This window comes from Somniosus microcephalus, chromosome 7 (genome assembly GCF_052327205.1).
Source record: "Somniosus microcephalus isolate GS21.2 chromosome 7, FLI_Smic_1.0, whole genome shotgun sequence".
Classification (NCBI taxonomy): Eukaryota; Metazoa; Chordata; class Chondrichthyes; order Squaliformes; family Somniosidae; genus Somniosus; species Somniosus microcephalus.
In genome coordinates this window covers 29,168,735-29,181,636 of record NC_140993.1, presented here as the reverse complement: position 1 = coordinate 29,181,636, position 12,902 = coordinate 29,168,735, and positions in this window count along the sequence as shown.

Here is a 12,902-nt window from a genome sequence, read left to right as displayed (position 1 = left end):
CCAGCCTACAGGGAGGAGGTCCAGCATCTCGTGAAGTGGTGCGCCGATAACAACCTGGCCCTTAACATCAAGAAAACCAAAGAAATCATTGTGGACTTCAGGAAGTCTAAAGGCGGAAGTCACACCCCCATCCACATCAATGGGGCTGTGGTGGAAAGGGTGGACAGCTTTAAGTTCCTCGGAGTCCACATCACGGAAGACCTCTCCTGGTCCCTCAATACCTCCTCTCTGGTGAAGAAGGCCCAGCAGTGCCTATATTTCCTAAGGAGGCTGAAGGGATGTAACCTGTCACCCCTGATCCTCTCTAACTTTTACCGCTGCACAATAGAGAGCATCCTGACGAACTGTATCACAGTATGGTATGGCAGCTGTAGCTACTATGACCGGAAAGCCCTGCAGCGGGTAGTCAAAACTGCCCATCGCATTACCGGCACCCGGCTACCGACCATAGAGCACATATACCAGAAATGCTGTTTACGGAGGTCACGGTCCATCATCAAAGACCCTACCCACCCCAGCCACAGTCTGTTCGCCCTCCTGCCATCTGGGAGACGCTACAGATGCATTCGCACCCGTACGACCAGATTTAGGAACAGCTTCTTTCCCAGGGCTGTCATCCTACTGAACTCCACAAATAAACTCTAAAGCCTGCACATCTGCCAATGCACTTTATTATGGTTATGTTTATGTTAATGTATTACAAGCCAAATGTATGTTGAATGTTTAAATGTCTTAATCTAAATGTACACTCTCGGGAGCCGCAAGCCTACATTTCGTTGTACTGCACTTGTGCACTAACAATGACAATAAAAGTTGATTTGATTTGATTTGATTTGATTTCACATATGATCACATGCTGAGTTGTCATTGGCCTGCAGGCATCTGTAAGGACTGCTATTGTTTAGAAGACCCAGGGGCCATGACTCCATCTTGTCCACACGGTGCTGCTATGAGTAACATCACAGACCTGATGCTTTATTAAAATAGTTTAAACTGTAATACTCCGTTGTCCTGCAATTTATTATTTTTTGCACAAAGTGTGCAAAACAAGACAGTCGCACTGAAGATCGCGCTGCTCACAACATCGGGTTCCCGACCCACGATGTAGTGTATGTACCTTTAAGAGAGAACTACTTTTACAGCTCCTGTATACTGTAGTACCGGCAGTGACCACACCTGTATATAAGCCTTGAGCAGGCTTCTGTGCTGTTAGTCTTTAGACTACCCCCCTCCAGTAAACACCTGTTGATTGTTAATCTACAGCCTCCGTGTCGTTATTGAAGAACACTATACTTTAAGATTCACGGATTCAACAGTGGCGACGAGGTCGATTCGAATCTACCTGCAACTCCGCATTTCCTTCCAAGGATTCGCTCCAGGAGGACGGTGGAAGAAAGTCGAGGCCAGAAGCACGGGCGTCGACCACGAGCAACCGCCCAGTCATCCGGCAGAGAGTGAACATCGCAGGGGAGGCTGTGGAGAGCTGGGCTTGGTTCCCCAGCCACGACGATCAGCAACAGACTGACGACAGGTACAGCGCAGACCCTTCCCAGACAGTAGCGGCTGGAGCCGACCGACGGCACAGAAAAGGCCGAGCAGCGTCGACGGGGTAAGAGAGAGGGTAAAGCGCACAGGGCGCAGCCAGGGGTTGAAGACCGAGCGGCGTCGACGGTAAACAAAAAAGAGAGAGAAGGTAACGTACAGCCAGGGTTTAGGACCGAGTGGCGGCAACGAGAGAGGTGCACAGGAGAACGCGCAGAGCGCAGCCAGGGCTCAAGGGCTGAGCAGCGTCCGCGGGGAAAGAAAGGAAGTGCGGGACACGCCATTGAGCCGCGGAGAAGAAGGGAGAGCGCGGGAGACGCCATTTTGAGCCAACGGAGAAGAAGGGAGAGCGCGGGAGACGCCATTTTAGCCAGTCTAACCACACCCAGGGATTCCGAAGAGTGGCAGTGTCACAGCGTTCGACAGTGAGGTTGAGGATTGGGCGACATATGTGGAATGCATTGAGGTGTACTGCAAGGCGAATGAAGTGCAAGATGCCAGGAAAGCACTGGTTTTGTTGAATTCCATGGGTGCAAAAACGTATGGCTTACTGCGAAACCTAATAACACCAGAGAAGCCAGTGGATAAGGATTTCGAAAGCATAGTGGAAATCCTACAGGGCCACCACTACTAGAACGTGAATGGATCCGGAAGATAAAATTAGATTGGCATTCCATACAGGCACTGACAGTAGAGGCCAAAAAGGATGACAACGTCACACCTGGACGACTGTCAAAAATGCTAACTGACGCACAAGAAGTGTTCCAGGAGGGACTCAGAACACTAAAAGGCATAACAGCGATGATTAAGATAGAGGAAAATGCAAGGCCAAAATTTTGTAAGGCCAGACCAGTGCCTTATGCGATCCGCCCAGCCGTCGAAGCAGAGCTGGAAGGTTTGGAACGTTCAGGAGTACTGTCCAAAGTGGACTGGAGCGAGTGGGCTATGCCCATCGTTCCTGTAATGAAGAGTTTCGGAAATTTATGAGAAGGAATGGGGTAAGGCATTACACATCCGCCCCGTATCATCCAGCCACAAATGGATTGGCTGAGAGGTTCGTACAAACCTTTAAAAAGGCAGTAAGGGCCATGTGCGATGACGACATTCCACTGCAGCATAAGGTGGACAATTTCCTGTTAGCCTACAGAAATGCGACACATGCAGTTACCAACCACACTCCGGCCATGATGTTCTTTAACCGAAGGTTGAGATCTCGTCTGGATTTGCTCAGACCAAATGTGCAAAGAAATGTTGAGAATAAGCAATTCCAGCACATCAATGAGAAGCCGACAAGGAGCTTCAATGTAGGACAACCAGTCTTGGCCCGTGACTACCGAACAGAGAAATGGCAACCCGGAATGATATGCACACGGCAGGGGCCACTAATGTACACAGTGGATGTCGGGGAGAACATTGTGAGATGCCATGTCGACCAGATCCTAGCGTCACAGGAACGAGTCAACCCCATGTCTAGCGTACCTGGTGATGAACCCGACATACCAGTAGCATCTACCCCAGAAACAGTAGCATCGGAAACTGATGAACTCACTGACGACAGGGGGCCAGAATCGCCTCCGCACCAAGAACAAGACACTCAGGAAAGGCGCTATCCAGAAAGGATCAGGAAGCCACCCCAAAGACTGAATCTATAAATGGACTATTTCAGTTAAATGTGCATGTTAAAGTGTTAACTGTTATTTGAATGTTATGGTGCCGTTAATCTAAAAGGGGAGGAATTGTAGTGTATGTACCTTTAAGAGAGAACTACTTTTACAGCTCCTGTATACTGTAGTACCGGCAGTGACCACACCTGTATATAAGCCTTGAGCAGGCTTCTGTACTGTTAGTCTTTAGACTACCCTCCTCCAGTAAACACCTGTTGATTGCTAATCTACAGCCTCCGTGTCGTTATTGAAGAACACTATACTTTAAGATTCACGGATTCAACACGCTACACGGCCCGCAAGCACGCACGCGATCCGACTCCAAGGTAAAGATTCCGGCCAATAACCTTTTGACAGAACTGGAAAAAGTTGCAGATGTAACAGGTTTTAAGCAAGTCTGGGGGCAGCGAAAGGGGGGAGGGGAGGAAAGAACAAAAGGGAAGGTCTGTGATAGGATGGGAGGCAGGAGAGATTAAGAGACAAAAGGGATGATGGTGCAAGGCAAAAGGAGATGGTAATGGGACAAGTAAAGAAACAAAAGATGGGTCGAGAAAAGGGGTAAATGGGAATAGCAGAATCATCAACAGCTGCCCTCCAACAAAAATGGGGACAAAGGTTATGATCTGAAATCATTGAACACTTTTGTATTATATTATACTGAATTGTTCTTTATTTTTCAGTTCGCGTTAACTAACAGGAAACGCTGTCCCTACAATGGAATGTTAATAATCACTTATCAGTTTAACATTAGTATGTCATTGAAGTGAAACTATTGGTTCTCGGTTTCCCAGACATGATTTCCTTTTTAAGAGTCTTGCTTTAATAGTCTAAACCTTGCAATTGATTCTCTTCATTGAGCAATTTCAAGGGTGTGTTCTTCTCCCTTGCCAAACAAAAATGGTTTTGCCAAGCAAGTTTTCAGAAAGACTGCAGTGGCTAGAAATTTGGTATAGCCCCGGTTTGGGGCGCTAACTTTTGTAAAGTAGAAAAAATAGCGGCAAGCGCTAATGATTCTCTCTTGCCGGGAAATTCAGCTGTAGCGCTCCAAGAGGGAAGTGGAGCGCTAAAATCAAGCGCTAACCACTTCTCTTAGGGCGCGAAAGTCCGAGAGCGGGGCAGTAGCCGCAGAGCGCTGAACAATTTGGAGCGCATCGCTAACGGCATCAGAGGCTGCTTCCCTCGCTTAAAGGGAAGGGTCAATGATGGTGCACAACTTACTTGTCGGCAGGTCTGTGTTGCGAGGCGACCTGGGCGACTGCCATTACAGCCCCAAACACTCTCACAAAGTGGAGGGCTCGGACATCTCGCAGCAACGAAACATCGAAACGTTTGCGCAGGCACCAGACTGGTGCAAATAATAAAGGTCGGCCGACCTGAAAACCATTCCCTTTAATTAGCGCTCCGCAAGCGGCCAGCCCAGTTGACAGCGTCTCCTCTTCCTGCCATTGTTCACGCCCGGCGATACAGCGGGGGGGCAATTTCACATCGGGGGCGATAACGGGGTGCGGCGCACTTGATGACGTCACCATCTGCGAGGCGCTCAAGGCCCAGGCAGTAAGAGTTAGCGCCAGCGCTGAACCGGCACTGTGACGTTCACGGGCGTCGCTGCATTCGCCGCGCCCGGTCGCTAACCCCTTAGCGCCCCGTTAGCAACCCCCCCCTCGCCACCCCAGGCACTAACGGGAGGCGCTAACCAACCGAATTTCTCCCCGCTTCTTTGACAGTTGAGATGCGCAGTGGTCATACAGACTGAAGTATCTGTTCCAGCTGTTACTATATAGACTTCTTGTAATGATTCGTCGTCTTTCACCCATCGTAACATAGAAACATAGAAGATAGGAGCAGGAGTAGGCCATTCGGCCCCTCGAGCCTGCTCCGCCATTCAATGCGATCATGGCTGATCATCCAAATTCAGTACCCTGTCCCTGCCTTCTCCCCATATCCCTTAATCCCCTTAGCCTTAAGAAATATATCTAACTCCTTCTTGAATATATTTAATGAATTGGCCTCCACTGCCTTCTGTGGTAGAGAATTCCACAGGTTCACCACTCTCTGGGTGAAGAAATTCCTCCTCATCTCAGTCCTAAATGGCTTACCCCTTATCCTTAGACTGTGACCCCTGGTTCCGGACTCCCCCGCCATCGGGAACATCCTTCCTGCATCTAGTCTGTCTAGTCCTGTTAGAACTTTATAAGTTTCAATGAGATCTCTTCTCATTCTTCTAAACTCTAACGAATATAAGCTGAATGAAGATGGCTTTTATTACTTTAATAGAAACCGCTGCACTAACCTTTCATTACACCAATAAAGGTCAGCTTTTATACTCCCTTAAGTAGGGTTGGGTTACACCAACTACTCCCAGTACTAACAAACAAAATAAAGTCTCAATGGTGCTTTTACGAGTTCTTTTTAAACAAAGCAGTAAAACTGAATACTCCACTCATTATTTTGTAAAATTCATACTGCATTAATATAATACACAACGGCATTGACCGGAACAAAGGGCCGGATTTTGCTCTGAGCAGCGAACAAACAGCGTCCATTGTTCGTTAGACTTGCACTTCCCCAGAGACTTTCTACGGGCTTTTGCATGGCAAGTTCCTGTCAGCCAATCAGCCAAAAAAGTGCAGCGCCCTCAACAGGGCATCTGTGTGGACAAGGCAAGAAACTGCATATCTCCTTAACCAATCAGATTGAAGAATCTTTAATGAGCAGCGCAGAGTCTGAACCAGGAAGTGTCAGTTGGAATATTTAATTCAATGTCCAATCGGGTACAGAAAGTGAAATAAAGAGAGGGAAAGAGAGGGAGATAAAAGAGACAGAAAGAAAAAGTAAAAACAGATTTAATTTTTTAAAAGTCTACAACAAGAATTAAAAGCTGAAGGAATGAGGCTCCACACTTATAAAAGTTAATTTTCAATGCCAGAATGGTTGTTTGGCAGTAATTAAGACTTACTATGCCATTAAAAGAGCACTTAGGCTGGAGTGGACAAGCCCTAACTTTTTTTGGCGAGTCTGGTCTGAATCGATGAGGTAAGTACAGTACAGGAACTTCACGCCGTTCAATGTATTTGAATGGTGAGGCAGACGGTGCAATGCCATTTCTGGGAAGCTTTTGGAGGAGCCGGGCATCTCGGACAGCAACTTCCGGATTTCCGCGTTTAACTGCGCATGTGCAGTCACCGGTAGTTACTGTCCGATTTGCGCATAAATAACGGTTATTTCTACCGCAAAATCCGGCCCATTGTCTCACTCGAGATGTGACCTGAATACAGTAATAATACTGACGCATACACACTAAATAATAAACAGCTGGTAGTTACTTACAGGGGCAAATTCATCAGCGGCTTTGGTGATATCATTAATTAGGCAGTTCATAAACCTCAACAGAACCCACGAGATTGAATTACAACCTTGCACTCACTGTTAGCTATTAGTAATACTTCATAAAATTGCAGTGAATGCATCTGCAATTTCTTTTCAGTAATATTCATTTTCTGACCTTTCCTGCCTATATGTAGTGGCTGGTTTTTCTGGTAGGACCTTAACCATTACCTTCGTTCCCGCAGGAGGAATGCATGGTAACGCAGTCAATTCTAAATCTTTGTCTTTTTCTTCCTGTCGTTCCCTAACCTGCTGTCTCATTTCTTTCAACTGTTTGCTTAACTCAAGGACATACAGGAGCCTGTCTTGCAAAGGTCCTAGCTCCTCTCCTCCCGTGATTATTCCATGGGGGAGTTGCATTGCTCGCCCTGTCATTAATTCATAGGGCGACAATCCTGTGGTGCGGTTTGGGATGGCCCTTAACTTCATTAATACAACGGGCAACACATCTACCCAACAACACGCTGAGGTAGCATCATGTAAGTCAAAGTGTAATTATGATGTTTACAAAAGGCTCAGTACGATTGCTCAGTAAGTAAATACATGGCCCGGTGACCAGTTTCAGAAAGGTAATCTGAAGGAAGGAAGGGAAACTGGCTGAAAGAAAGATCAGCCTCTCCTTGGATTGCTCAAGCAGACTCCTTAATGACTTGACCAACAATAAGCATTGACGCATATCTGTGCAGATGTCTTTTGGTTAGAACATCACCCCCCACTCCCACCACCACCGCCCCCCCACCCCCACCCTCCACCCCGCCCCCCGACAGCCAAGGAAGGTGCAAAAGCTCCATTGAGAGGGGGAACAACACACAAAAATATTAAGAACTTTGCATGGCCGCTTATGGCATTAGGTCGCTACAGTGCATGGTGTTTATTGTTTTTTTTTCCAACAACATACCTCTAACTCAGAAACATCTCCTGTACCTAAATTAGACAAGGGTATTAACGGTTACACAACCAAGGCGGGTAGATGGAGTTAAGATACTGATCAGCCATGATCTAATTGAATGGCGGAACGGGCTCGAAGGGGCTGAATGGCCTGCTCCTGTTCCTATGTTCCACAATGGAACTAACAGCATTCTGGCTTATTGTGACGGTTGTTTCTCACATTTAGCTAAAAGGATTTTGAATTTGTCAGAAATATATATGGATGGTCAACAGTATTTGGAACGGGTGGCACAGATATTCAATGAATCGAAAATACCTGATATCTTGAATTTATTTCAGCTTGTAAAGAGTTAAAAAGAACTTTATAAAAGAAAAAAATGACTGAATATTATAATTGGTGCTAATTGCAAGATAATGGCAATGGGACAAGTGGCAAATCTCTGGATAACCCAATTTATTTGGATGAAATGCACTCTTGGATGTACCATGTGACTCAAACATGTTGCTATTGCAGCCGATTGTGGCGTAAACATTAATTTGACTGTTTGACGCAAGTAAATGACATATTTTGTATATTTTATCAGAATAAAAAATGAATCATCCTCGCTAGCCAGTGAGGTATCAGTTCTGTCTCTGTTCTGAGCGCTAGCTGATCTCAGACAGGTTGACACAATTGGCTTCAGTGGCCCGGGGGTAGGATGGGACAAATTCAGCCAGGATGCTGACTCTTGATCACTATTCACTGGCCCTGCTAGAAAGTTCACAAATGTGGACTTCAGATAAAAGGTAGAACTGGACTCCATTGAATGACCTTTATCTCAAGGGGCCTGGGATACACAAGTGAGGAAGTGTTGCTTCAGTTGCACAGAACTTTGGTCAGGCCCCAACTGGAGTGCCATACCTCAGTAAGGATATATTGGCCTTGGAGGGAGTTACAGTGGAGGTTCATCAGAATGATGCCAGGGCTTAAATTATGAGGACAAGTTGCAGATACTGGGCTGGTATTCTCTTGAGTTTAGATGGTTGAGGGGTGATCTAATTGAAAGTGATAAAGGGATTTGATACGGTAGATATGGTGGGGGAATCCAGAACAAGGGGGCATAATCTTAAAATTAAAGCTGGGCCATTTAGTAAAAAAATCAGGAAGCATTTATTCACATGAAGGGTTGTGGAAACCTGGAACTCATTCCCCCAAAAGGTTGTGGGTGCTGGGGGGGTCAATTGAAATTTTCAAAGACTGGGATCGATAGATCTTTAGTGGGTAAGCGTATCAATGGGTTCATGGAACAAAGGCGAGTAAATAGAGTTGATGCACAGATCAGCCATGACCTGATTAATGGTGGTACAGGCTCGAGAGACTGAATAGCCAACTCTTGTTCCTACGTCCCTATGCTGATCAGCTTGCCTGCCGACACTCACTGGCTAAACTCACACTTGAAGAATGACCGCCTGGGTGAGGCACTGGAAGATGAGCAGCTCAACCCCATTCTGAGTCAGTGCCTTCAGGGGCGGAAGGAAAGGAATATAAACATGAATTCTGTTCATTACATTCTGCGACATGACCTCAAACTGAAAACCAAATGATGTTCTCATTTACACACATCAACCGACTAGTTAAAATTATTTTGAAATATTTAAACAAAAGGAGTCATAAAGTGCGTGTAACTATTGATGCATTCTCGTAAGGTACATATTGAGTGAACAACTTTTTGGGCTGCGTTTTCATACTATTCAAAATAAACATGCTTAAAGGGACAGCATTCCATTTGATGAACCTACTTAGTGTTCATTTTGAAATAGAATACTGTCCCTTTAAGATTGTTTATTTTGAATAGTTTCGGAAATGAAGCCTGAATAAAAAGAAGTTCTAATGGGACTTCTAAAGTTCTAACCTGCCCGAGGTTAGTTTGCAAATTGTGACATTAGCGAAACTGCCGAGTGGCACTTAAAAGTTGAAATGATCTTTTCCATATTTTTAACACATAATGGGTTCGATAGACAAAGGCATTCATATCACGAAAACACAGAAGCGATAAATGAGCCCAAACACCACCCGAGAACTGGTAAAAAAGAGCTCTTACTGTGGCAGATGATTTTTTTTTACAACAAATGCCGTCAGCGGTCGAAAGTTAAAGCAAAGTTTTATCACTGAAAGTCTAAGCCACAAAAATCTGCCCTCTGTGTCTGGCTGATCAGAAATATTTTCTTTTTTTAACAAATGATGCAGGCTACACAAAGCCAACTGAGCAGGAAGTAAAAACAAGGGCCGCTCCCGGGGGATTGGGCGGTGCAGAGACATTCTGGGACCTGGATTCATATTCAGACCAGGCTGATGGGGAGAAAAAAAAAGCTCCTGTCTCTACTGGTTGTAAAGGCACTTTGTGCAATCTCAGAACAATTCTTAGCGGGCACTGGACTAGTGCAACTGGACTAGTGCACAAAACTGCTCCTGATTTTATGCTAATTGACACTAAATTGGCAATCTCAGTTGGAGAGGTCATGTGATAGCTATTGTGGGGAAATTGAGAATTTTGCACTGATACAATAGTGGCAAATAATCCTAAATGGTACAATTTTAAAGGGGGTGCAGGAACAGAGAGAACTGGGGGTTTACGTACACAAATCTTTGAAGGTAGCAGGAGATGTGAAGGAGGCTGTTAAAAAAGGATATGGGATCCTTGGCTTCATAAATAGAGGCATAGAGTACAAAAGCAAGGAAGTTATGGGACTAGTTCGGACTCAGCTGGAGTATTGGCCCAGAAATTCGGGTCCCCTGGGATCACGTGGGCCATGGAGAGCCAATCGTAGCAGGGAATCTGTATTCATAGATTTGACAGGAAGAGCTGTCCAATCTGTGATTAGGGTTCAGCCCCAAAACATCACTAAAACTTCAAATAAACTTTTTAAAAATCACATTTTTAAAATAACTATAAATTACATAAAATAACTATTTTAAACAATAATTTAAATTTTTGTAAAAATTAATTACAGTTTTTAGCGGGGTTAAAAATAAACTTACCTTTCTTTAAAGTATTTAAAAATAATAAACCTGTGGAAAATTTTTTAAAATTTTACTTAATTCACCACTTACCTTGATAAAAGCAGGCCTTGCGACTGCTTTTTAAAAGCGTAGCTCCTGGAAACTTACCCTCCTGGAGAAATTTGTAAAAAAAACAGAAGTTCCAGGCGTACGCGCTGCCTCTCCGGCGCACGCGTTCGACCTGTGAACCCCTTCCTTTAAGGGAACGGAAGTTCCGGTTCCCGCGCATGCGCAGTGCATGCATGCAACCGGCACTTTCGTTGGGCCTACGCGTGAGTACCCAGCGCGTACTCACCCGCGGGGACCCGAAGTTCTGGCCCATTGTGTCCAATTCTGGGCACCACACTTTAGGAAGGATGTCAAGGATGCAGAGGAGATTTACCAGAATGGTACCAGATATGAGGGACTTCAGTTATGTGGATAGACTGGAGAAGCTGGGATTTTTCTCCTCAGAGCAGAGAAAGTTAAGGGGAAATTTGATAGACGTGTTCAAAATCATGAGGGGTTTTGATAGAGTGGATGGGGAGAAAGTGCTTCCATAGCCAGGAGGGTCGATAACCATAGGACACCGATTTAAGATAATTGGCAAAAAAAAATCCAAGGGGTAAATGAGGAGAAAGATTTTTACGATCTGGAATGCACTGTCTGAAAGGGTGGTGGAAACAGGTTCAATAGTAACTTTCAAATGAGTATTGGATAAAAACTTCAAAAGGAGAAATTCGCAGGGCTATGGGGAAAGAGCAGGGGAGTGGGACTAATTGGATCGCTCTTTCAAAGAGCCGGTACAGACAGGATGGGCCGAATGGCCTCCTTCTGTGCTGCATCATTCTATGGTTCTATGAAAATTGGATGCAAAATCATGCCGATTTCAGTATGAAGTTGGCATTGCCGAGCCATGCGTTAGGGTTTGGCATGTCACTTTAAGGATAAACTGCCAGTCTTTTTGTAATCCATGTTTCTCACTGATGTTTTCCCATCACGAAATAAAATGATACATTGGTGAACTATTCTCTTTGTTCCCATGAGAGTGCCTTAAAGCAAATAATCAGTCTGGCCCAACCCAATCCATTCTTAGTTACATGCACAAAATAGTAGAATGTGTTTTTGGATAAATACTTAAAAAGGAAGAATTTTGCAGGGCTGTGGGGAAAGAGCGGAGAGGGAGTGGGACTAATTGGATGGCTCTTTCAAAGAGCCGGCACAGGCATGATGGGCCGAATGGCCTCCTTCTGTGCTGTATCATTCCATGATTCTGTGATATGATAACAGAGAAACAGGCCCATCAGTATTTTTCTCCACATGAGCCACCAGTCGAGACTTTCCTCATCAACTTGAGTGCTGATAGAAGTGTGAGTGGAGAGAACACCTGCCCACCCAAAACATTTGGCGCTAACCCCGGCAAATTTCCCAGGCTCGGCTTCACTAAAATATCTTCGGAACTCTCCCTTGGATGTTTCTGCATCCAATTGGGAACTGGCCACTGGGAGGCCAGGAGGTGATGTCTGCAGGAACTTAAACAGCCAGGCATCTTCAGGAGGACTTTGGATTTCAGGAAAGGGGCAGCTTGGTCACAATGACAGAGACAGCAGTGAGGCCCAACATTTTCAGAGGCAGCGACTGAGGTCTTGTTGCAGGAAGTGAGAATGAGGAGCGATGCCTTCTTTGGGACCTGGGGTCGGAGGCTAGTGGTAGCCACGGCAGTTGCTGCTGCTTCCATAATCCTATGGAGGGAGTTTAATGGCCTGATCAGGTCAGGCAAGATATGAAAAGCCTGCCACACCTTCAAAGAATGTACTCTACTAGTTATGTCTTCCACTTTTAACCACTTTCCCCTCACTGTGGTGAAGGGCTCCAAGAGCTTATCATCCAGGAGGATACGCAAAGCACCTGATCCTTCATCTGCAAGTGTTTCTTCACACAGCCCGACATACATGCATTCCACTAGAAGTCTCACAGTGCACGTAATGTTTGTCTCATACATCTGTCATACCCTTATTCTAGCTTGCCGGCTGGCATATGGGTTTGACTATATTTCAGAGACAACAGAGAGCATTATCACTTTTTTGTATTCTTCTTAAAGGAGAACATAGCACAAAAACACAGGAGATGAGACTGGGCTTGCATGATATACCAGGTGCCACCTTGTATATTGAAACATATAAGATACTGAGGGGGTTCAACAAGGTAGATGCAGAGAGGATGTTTCCCCTCGTGGGGAAATCTAGAACTCGGGGGCATAGTTTCAGAATAAAGGGTCGCCCTTTTAGAACTGAGATGAGGAGGAATTTCTTCTCTCAGAGGGTCGTAAATCTGTGGAATTCTCTGGCTCAGAGAGTCGTGGAGGCTGGGTCATTAAATACATTTAAGGTGGAGATAGATTTTTG